This window comes from Crocuta crocuta, unplaced genomic scaffold, assembly GCF_008692635.1.
Source record: "Crocuta crocuta isolate KB4526 unplaced genomic scaffold, BGI_CrCroc_1.0 scaffold154, whole genome shotgun sequence".
In the NCBI taxonomy this organism is placed as follows: domain Eukaryota; kingdom Metazoa; phylum Chordata; class Mammalia; order Carnivora; family Hyaenidae; genus Crocuta; species Crocuta crocuta.
Genome location: NW_027530545.1, coordinates 12,407,592 through 12,417,768, shown reverse-complemented (window position 1 = coordinate 12,417,768; position 10,177 = coordinate 12,407,592). Strand labels below are relative to the sequence as shown.

General features: G+C 36.1%; 1 long non-coding RNA gene across 3 annotated transcripts in view; it reads right to left on the bottom strand.

Moving 5' to 3' along the window:
• Nucleotides 1-2,959: 2,959 nt before the first annotated feature.
• Nucleotides 2,960-10,177, bottom strand: part of LOC144234506 (uncharacterized) — a 106,954-nt gene continuing 99,736 nt past the window's right edge. For all 3 annotated transcript variants that reach the window (XR_013335988.1, XR_013335987.1, XR_013335989.1), the window contains one exon: nt 2,960-3,052. This is a non-coding gene — a long non-coding RNA (uncharacterized LOC144234506). The remainder of the gene's footprint in view (nt 3,053-10,177) is intronic.

Genomic DNA, 10,177 nt, shown 5'->3' with positions numbered 1-10,177 from the left:
TCATGCCACTCCCTTCTGGCCTGTCAAGCTTCTGTGGACAGATCTGCAGCTAACCTGCTGTGTCCACCCTTGTAGGTTAAGGATCTTTACTTTTCTAATTGCTTTAGGAATTCTCTCTTTATCTTTGTATTTTGCAAGTTTCACTCTGATATGTCTTGATTTTGACCTGTTTTGTTGATTTTGGGGAGTTCTCTGTGTCTCTTGGACTTGGATGCCTGTTTCATTTCTCAGATTAAAAACGTACCCAGCTATTATTTGTTCAAATATACTTGCTTCCCTTTTTTCCCATTCATCTTCTTCTGAGGCTCTAATGATATGAATATTATTGCACTTTATGGAGTTTCTGAGTTCTCTAAGTCTACCTTCATGATCTAATAGTTTTGTTTCCCTCTTCTTTTCAGTTTCATTATTTATAATTTTATCTTCTATATCACATATTCATTCATTTGCTTCTTCCATCCTCATTGTGATTATATTCAGTCACTTTTGCATCTCAGTTATAATACTTTCTATTTTGGCCTGACTAGTTTTTAGGTCTTTATCTCTTCAGCAAGTGTTTCTCCACAGCTAGTATTCTTATGACGGTTCTAATTTTTTTTTTCCAGATACATTATTTATATCTGTTTTGAGTACATCCCTGGCTATGATTTCTTTTTGATCTTTCTTGTGGGGAGAGTTCCTCCATTTGTCATTTTGTTTAGGTTTCTTTCTTTTGCATGTTATGAAAGCTTGTTATGTTTCCTGCTCCTGTAACTAATGCTATATTAAGAAGGGGCCATGCACTGTCCAGGTCCTGGCACTTCAGGAAATGCTTTTAGTGTATGCTGTGTGCATTCATTCTGCTGTTGTGTTTGGACCTCTAACTAGGTGTTCTTTGATTTGTTCCTTAAAATAATCATGGTAAAAACAAACAAATAAACAAAACAAAAGAGAAGCAGCCTGGTCCTATTTCTATCAGAACTGAAGCTGATGCTTTGAAAGAGTATTCTATGATCAGTAGACATAGTGCATACAGGCCAACTGTGCTGCTCTTCTGGGAGAGAGGCCCTCTGCACTGGCTTACAGTGAGACTTGACCTAGTAAGGATGCACCTGTAGGGTGCAGGGGAGTGGGGTTTGGTAAACGGCTCCAGCCTCCACTGGGGACACTGTGTTGCTGCTCACTGAAGTCTGACCATGCAGGTGGGCCAGTGGAAAATGGTGTTATCCTGCTCTCTCATCCCTGGAGAAGGGAGTTCAGGAAGACCACCCACCCACCGCTGTTCAGTAAGCTGTCACAGAAAAGCAAACAATCTCCCCTCTAGTGTCCCAGCCTTCTATCAGATTCTTGCCCTCACCCTATGTGTTCCCAGGCCATTAGCATGTCTTGTGCCACAGTTCTCCTGGGTTTTATCTCTGGTACCTGGTTGGGATTCAAAACTCCAAATCTTAAAGGACCTAGCAAGGCATAGACCCACTCCCCTCCTCCGAGAAGAGCCTCACCATGCTGTATCTGGTGCACTCTCAGCCCAGAAAAGCAGTCACACAACTACAAGGGTTGTGTGGGGCTTATGGCAAAACACAGCAAAAATCAACAACCAGGATATCTGTACTCTGTGTGTGCTTCTGGCCTTTGCTGTTGAACGGGCACTCAGTGGTATCCACTGAGTCTTTTGTCCTTGGAGAGGCAATATACTCTTTTCCAAAGGTACCCTAGGAAGGGAAACATTCTCTTCCAGTGCAACCCTAGGGATCCCTACACCCACTGTATACTGCAGGTCTCTGCCCTACTTCTCCCCAAGAGCACAGCCATGCCCACTTGGCTCCCCTCTGGTGAATGGTGTGGACTTCCAAAACCTCAGAATTTGAGTTCTTCTGCTTGCAGAAACTTGTGATAATCCGTTGTTCTTAAATCACCAGTCAGTGTTTTGGGGAAAGTGTTTTTCTTGCATAAACCCAGTGTGCTGCTCTCTCTCCCCATTTCTCTTTCTTTCTCTCCTCTCTTCATGGAAAGGGCTCCATCCCCTATGTGGCACTGTGACTTTTCTCTTCCCCAGTTCACATCTCTAAACCTCATACCTGCCAAGTTCTCTCTAATTGGACACATTGTTCTCTTAACACTAAGGTCAGTTTCCTAGGTATTCAAAATGATTTGATGTTGTGTTTGAGGGACAAAGCAAGCTCTGGATATTCTACTCTGCCATCTTAACTCCCTCCCCCTGACCAGGACTATTTAGCAAGGGACTATTAAGATGTACTCCAAATAGTTTCAGACATAGTCTTGTAAATATTTATGTCAGCAACTCATTACCTTTTAGTAATTGTGTCAAACATCTTAGCCAGTTAAGTACTTTTCTTCCTAATAATTTAAAACAAAAATTATCTTTGTTCAATATTATCTGAAGGTAGTCCCAAATTCCAGCTTATTGAAAGCATGGCCATGTCCTCTTATAGAAACACTACTTCCTTGGGCAAAAGAGCCCTCAAATTCATTCAGTCAAAAGTCATGAGGAAAGGGAAACAAATTCTTTTGGTAGACCATTCTCACCTCTGCCATTTGCTTCCTGGTCCTTACATCTTGGTTAAGGGGAAGAAGGCACAAGATAATGGTTAGAGTTTGAGACATATACTCCATTCTGTAGGACTTCATCCAAAATTCGCTGTGTTGGGCCCTCTACTGACATAGTAACTAAGCCTTCAACAGTCCATTCAAACTTTCTACCAGATCAGCTACATATGGGTGATGGGACATACCATAATACCAGTGCATACTATAGGACTGAGCCTCTGCCACACACACATGTCCTTTGGTTGAATGTAAAGCTGTATGAGATAGTGTGCTGAAATCCATAATTAGCAGAAAGTTGTTGTGGTTTTTGTTTTCTTGGGTTTGTTTGTTTGTTTGTTTTTTAGAAAACAGGCAAATCTATACTGAAAATACCTTACCTTATAAGACAAAATGTGGTATCCTTCATGACAGGTGGGATCCAGTATACTTTACTTCCCTTGAGGGAGCAGGTTGGTACCCACCACCCACTATCAGGAGGTAATGCCATATTGACGCTCAGCCTCAGCTGAAACCAAATAGAAGCCAGGGTTAATTTATGTAATCCATCCATGCTAGAGTGGGGGAAACAGAATAGAGAAGGGAAGAGAGAAGATGGATCTGTGAAGCAACCAAGATATATACAACACGGATATCAAATAAAAATAAAGTGCTACTCTTAAAAACAATGACAAGCTATATTTCATCTGTTAGAGAGGCAACTTTTTAACAGAACTGAAAGTAAACAGTATTGGTGTAGAGATAAGGTGGTAGAAGAACTCCCACATGCAGCTGGTGAACATGAATGTTCACATGCCTTTGGGGAGTAAGTTTTCATTGAAATCCAAATGCACTGAACCATAATTTACCTCAAGGATTATAGGAGTAACATGTGTATAAGGTAATACTGTGTAAGTTATTAATTACTCCACTGTACAATAAACAAAATATAGAAACCATTTCAAGGTCTGTAAATATAGGATAAGGAATGCTTTATTGTACAGTGAAGAACAATGGAATTTGATTCACATATTTTAAAAAGAATTAAAAACATCTACCTATACTAATATGGAATGAATTTTGTGACAAAATGATAAAAGGAAGTTGCAGAACAATTTGTAGAGTATACTTCTATGAAAGTTAAAAAAAAATGATATGTAAACTACCCAGCTATTACAAGGAAATTTTATAAAATTCAGCCATGATATAATTCTAAATGTCTTCTCCACATATTCTATTGCTGATGCTTTCTTCTCTATCCCTGCCCAAATATGAAGATAGATTTTGAGCACAGAGTTTCACAGCCTGAAGCTTTGTTTCTATATTTTTCTTTTGGAGCTACTAAAGTTTGAAAGGAAGTAGAAGAGAAACACAAGTAGAGGGTTCCAGAAATTTTGACCATCATTCTTGTTCCCACCTCATGTTTTTAATTTATTTACTATCTCCTGAAAGATAAATACAAATTATTCCTCTTCTTTACTGAAAGTCCTTCTTTATTTTACTCATCCTTCAGTTCTTTCAGTAAGTTCTCTAGTAAAAGGTATTTTCCTGACCAAATATGATCTACTTGAAACTCTGGTGAATGCTATTTTCTCTTTTACTTATTTAAATTATAGATTTGCTCTTAAAATACATAGTCAGATATTTACACAATGGTGGATAATGACACTATGAACTACCCCAACTACTCTCATAGTTGGAATCTTTATTTATTTATTTTCCCAACAAACATGTATTGCTTTTATTTACTTTATTTTATTTTTTTTAATAGCTTATTGTCAAGTTGGTTTCCATATAACACCCAGTGCTCATCCCCACAAGTACCCTCCTCCATGCCCATATATATTGCTTTTATAAGTTGAAAAAAAGTAAAAAGCTAAAGCTTTTAATAAAAGTATTGGCATGATCCCAGATTAATCCTAGTTCACATTTCCTTCTATTTATTTTCCTCTAGTCATCACATTCTCTCTAAAGGTTTTAATTACTCTCTGTATGACAATTATTACAAATCCATATTTCCATTTAGATACTTTTTCAAGCTGCAAATATATGTATTTCCTACTGGATATTCATCCTTTCATGGAGATACATGCATTACCTGCCTACTATATGCCAAGTGCCACAAGAAGTGATGGGCACACAGTAGCTAAAGCCAAGTGGCATAGTCCCTGCATTCATGCATTTGAAAACCTTCGGAAGCACTGTATAATAAATAATTAGACAAATAAATAAATGTGTTTAACATGTTCTAAGCAATGCCCTTCAGAAAAATAAGTACAATACTATAATAATAAAAAAAAAACATTCAATTTTAAAAATCCAGTAGCTAAGGAAATTCATTCTGAGGGGATGATGTTTAAGGTGAGGCCAAATGGAGAAATGTCCAGCCATCTCAAGAATAGTTTCAAGGAAGATGGACAGCAAGTGGGAAAAGGACAGCAAGTTGGGAAAATACTTGCTGTGTTTTACAAATGGAAAGAGAGCTATGTGATTTAGGCATAGAAATTGAGAAGGGATGAGGCATAAAATAATCTAAGTGGCATAAGCACAGGAACTCAGTCATGGCAATCTTAGACTATATGGAAATTTTGGACTTTTATCTTAAAAGCAATGGGACTTATTGGAGCAGTTTATGTAGATTAGTGATGTGCTTTGGTTTATATTTTTAAAAATTCTCTTTGTTCTATTATTATTGCTATAAAAGTAGGGCAGAGAGGTAGGGAAGAAGCAGATCATTAAGAACCTATAAGGTATTTAGATTTTCTCTATCAGCATTTTCCATTTTCCATTTCAGAAATCTGGATATGTTTGACTCCTCTATTCCCTTCACTTGTTCTACCATTCTCTGATAAGCTTTGGCAATTTTAGATTCTTAATAATTCTCATAGGTATAATTTCTTCTTTTTCTCAACATTTACTTCCTTAGATTAGGGCTTCATAATTTTTTATCTGGACCATTAAAATACAATAATCTCTTTAACACATTTCTTTGACTACCATCATGCATATTGACCATGATTATGCAAACTGATGCCTTAGTCATCTTAATAAAATAAACACTTGCGTATGGCACCCCACTACTTATATTATCATTAGATGTCCACAATTAAGTGCATATATTTATTTGTATAGTAAAATGCCATTTATCGAGCACTTTTATGACAAGGTTAATATATCAAATCTTCATAACAACCTTATTGTTTGGTTTTGTCATTGTCCTTGTTTTACATATGAAGAAGCTGGGGCTTGTGGAGATAGCATAATTATGAAAGTGAGTTATTTACCTGGTCCATCAAAGAGTAAAGGCACTCTTAGAAACTGTTTGATAGATTGCAAATCACCGTGATATTATTTTTGGAGGAACTCCTCTGCTCAAATTTATAGGTAAAATGCATCTTCTTTAAGACCTTAAACCGTTTTAGTTTCTTTGGTAGGGATCTTCTTGCCTGCAACTTGGAATGCTGTCATTAGGAACTTAAAGACCACTTTAGAAAATAGTAACAATTTCTGATTAAAATTAGTGAAACATTCTTGTGGTGATTTATCACAGTGTTTTATTTGGCTGGGGGGGGGGATTGGTATTAAAATTTTTGGCCTACATACTCTTAGAAAATTTCCCAAATTTTGCCTTTTATGATACAATTACTCAATAAATAATTAAGCATAGCAGTTTCAAATGACTGATTTTTAAAGTGAGTAGAAATATATCTCGTTTTCTTAATGTAGGGATAATTTCTATACAGTAAGGAGTATAGATTTCTGTCAAGTTGTGAGTCATTAGAACTGAAGCTCGCTTTGTCTTCCAGTCAAGGACTTGAGTCTGGTACACTCAATATCTGCACTTATTGTTCTCACTCCTCTCTCCCCTATACCATCATCCCTCTAGAATCATCTTCATTTCCTGAAGAAGGTTACCAGCCAGCCAGACCAATATTGGTACCACTAGGCCTTAATAAAACAAGCTTTAATAAAAGAAGATAACAAAGTGACAACTATAGGATTCCACAGAGAATTAATCTGTTATCAAAACATACATCAGATTTCTCCCTCTCACCCCAGCCCTTTAGTGCTTTCCTTTTCCTCTTATAGTTAAGATGAGAAAGAACTGCAAGTGATGTGTAAGTTTTGGGTGAAGGTTTTCTTTTCAACATGAGGATTTGTTTTCCATATGTTGTTGAGGCAACAATTTCATAATCTTTCTGACAATTTTTGGTTTTTCTGAGATTCCATACAAACCTGACTTATGGGTATGAAGAAAATTAACATTAACAGTAGATGTTAGACACAAACATAGGCAATGAACAAAATATTATAAAATCACATGACTTTCCTACTAGGGTAGAATTTTGCTTTTCTATTGTCAATAGGTAAGACCTAATTCAACAAGCTCCAGCCCATCCCTCATTTCTCTTCAAATAAATCAAAATTTTCAAAAAGGAAAATATAAATGATATCACGAAAATATAAATGATCCCCTTTCAGAAATTTCCCTCAACTCATTAAGTAATATGGTGTTATGGCCTGAATTGTGTCCTCTCTAAAAATGTATATGTTGGAGTCCTAATGCCCAGCACCTCAAAATGTGACTATATTTGGAGACTGCATTTTATAAGTGGTATTTTAAGTTAAAATGAGGTCATTAGGGTAGGCCCTAACCCACTATGACTAGTTTACTTATAATAAGGGGAGAGTAGTACACAGATATACATAGAGGAAAGACCATGTGAAGACATAGGGAAAAGAGGGCCATCTACAAGCCAAGGGGAGATGATTCAGAAGAAACCAACGCTGGCAACACTTTGATCTCCAGATTTCTAGCCTCCAGAAATTTGAGGAAATAAATTTCTATTTAAGCACTCAGTCTGTGGTTCTTTGTTATGGCACCTCTAGCAAAGAATACATTTACTAATGCACATGAGCCCTACTATGGGCAATGAACATCTGACCATATTTTTCTATGAGTTAACTTCTAGCCCAACAGAATTGTAAAATAGTCTAGCCATGGAAAGTCAATGAAAAGTTCATACCCCTATAGAATCAGATATTCCTCCACATGTCCAGTAGATAAAACTTAGTTCACTTAAAGAATGTGCACTTAATCTCTTTTATCCAATTCCAAGCATTAGACAATGTTTTATTGACAGCCCACAAACTCATACCCTACACACATCTCTATCTCATGCATGTAAGCATTGATCAGTATATCTCATAATATATAAAAATATTTTCCTTGCATTCAGTAATACTTATGAAAGTAGTTTGCCTAGTAGCATCTACATACATTCCATTCAGGGCAGGAGCACATCCTGGACCCTGGAAAAATCTCCTCATCTGTTATTCTTGTCAGGATGTAGGTTTCTACCATTGTCTATCAGCTAATATTCAGAAGCTTTGTCATGCCCAAACGAAGCATGTAGTCATCGTTCCACATATACACAAACATCAAATTCTCATAAAAATAATGAGACTGGTTATACACTTCAATAAAATGGATGAATCTATTTCCCCATACAAATCTGTTCTGAATTGTATTCTTTAAAGATTTAAATTCTGATTTTTTGTTGATTATTAATTCTTTCAAGCAAATATAAGGATTCTGACAATTGGATAACAGGTGGGAAACGAGTAGTATAGTAGAAAAATATACAGGATTTAGAAAAAGGAGGTATGAGACAATTACAAAGTTTTGTCTGCTACACTGGATTTGAGAGACCACTCCTACTCTTAGGCCATACACTCCCTGGCTTTATTCATTCATATTTTGCTTTGTTTTTAACATTACATGGCAATACTTTAAATTTTTTTAAAGACCTCTCTGATAATCAGCTTAAGGCTGAAATATCTTGTAATAGAACATTTGAACAGACAATTTAACCAAGGTAAACTTTAACACATCTTTATCACAGACTTTATACTTCCTCCTCTCAGTCTATTTTCAGCATTTCAGCTTAAAGTCCAATGTTAGGGACACATAGGAAATGCCACATTCTCTAATCCCTCTTTACCCCAAAGGTTATGGTATTAATTTGGACCTCATTTGATTTTCCTATTTTAAATCAAATTTTCTCAACAAATTGAAACATTACTTAAGTTACTCCAATGCCCAGTTCAAAAATCAAAGGGAGATGAAAATTTGACTTGGCAATGATATGTGAATGACAGTAATGAGTGTGGGGGAGATGAAGAACATGAATTTTTCAGAGTGTCTTAAAAATGACATTGTTATTTAAAGTGCTGATCACTTAGTGATTTTTTAAAATATGATTTTCTTGATTCACTAAGAGATTAGGCTGTGCTTTTCATTGCACTCTGCTCCAAAGCACTGGAATTATCCTCTTTGTTCAGTCCATGCCCAGCTGCTGCCCTAGTAAGCCACATAAACTTGGCTTCACAGCTGTGCTGTCTGTTCCAGATTTTGGAGTTGGAGTTTTCCTCTCAGTAGTCTTGGTGATATTGTCCCAGATAGCAAGTGATGTTGTCAGAATCCACTAAAATGTACTCTTTGTGAAAATCACAAAGAAATTTTTAAATTAAATTTAATGTTTTGTCTGTTCATTTTGTCTTTTTTATTGTTTTGTTTTGTTTTCTGTATATTTTTTGGCTGTGCTTTTCTTAGTATTGTTGGAAATATTTAAACCAACTTACCAACTTCTTAAAGAAAACTTAGTGTATGAAAAGGTATTCAGTATCACTAATCATCAGGGAAATATGAATGAAAACCACAATGAGATACCACCTCACATCTGTTAAGATGACAATTATAAAAAATATATAACAAATGTCAAGATGTGGGGAAATTAGAACCCCTCTACACTGTTGGTGGGAATGTAAGATGGTATAGCTACTATGGAAAATAGGATGGAGGTAAAAAATTAAAAATAGAATGACCATATGATCCAGCAATCCCATTTCTGGGCCTATGCAACATAAGTGAAATCAGGATCTCAAAAAGACATTTGCACTCCCATGTTCATTGCAGCATTATTCGCAATAGCCAAGTTGTGGAAACAATCCAACTGCCCACTGACAGATGAACGGATAAAGAAAATGTGATGTATACATATAATTTTTTAATATTAGCCTCAAAAAAGGAAAATACTGCTGTATTCAACAACATGAATGTATCTGGAGGACCTTATACTAAATGAAGTATGTCAGTCATAGAAGGAAAAATACTGCATGATTCCACTTATATGGGGTATCTAAGATTTTCAAACTCATAGAAGCAGAGAGTAGAATGGTGGTTGCCAGGAGCTGAGGGGAGAGGGAATGGAGAGTTGTTTTCCAACAGGGATAAAATTTCAGTTATGCAAGATGAGTAAGTTGTAGGTATCTACTGTATAACATAGTACCTGTGCTTAACAATATCCTACTGTGCACTTAACTGACATTTTGATGAGAATGTAGATCTCTTGTTAAGTGTTCTTACCACACACATGTACACAAAATGAGGCAGGAGGAAGCTTTTGTAGATGATTGATACATTTATCACCTTATTGAAGTGAATATATGTCCAAATTCATCAAAATGTATACATAAATATGTGCAGTTTTCTATATGTCAATTATATTTTGATAAAGCTCTTTTTAAAAAATCTTGGGAATGTGAAGCTAAATGGTCTAACATTTCCAGTCACTAAGTGAAGCTGAACATC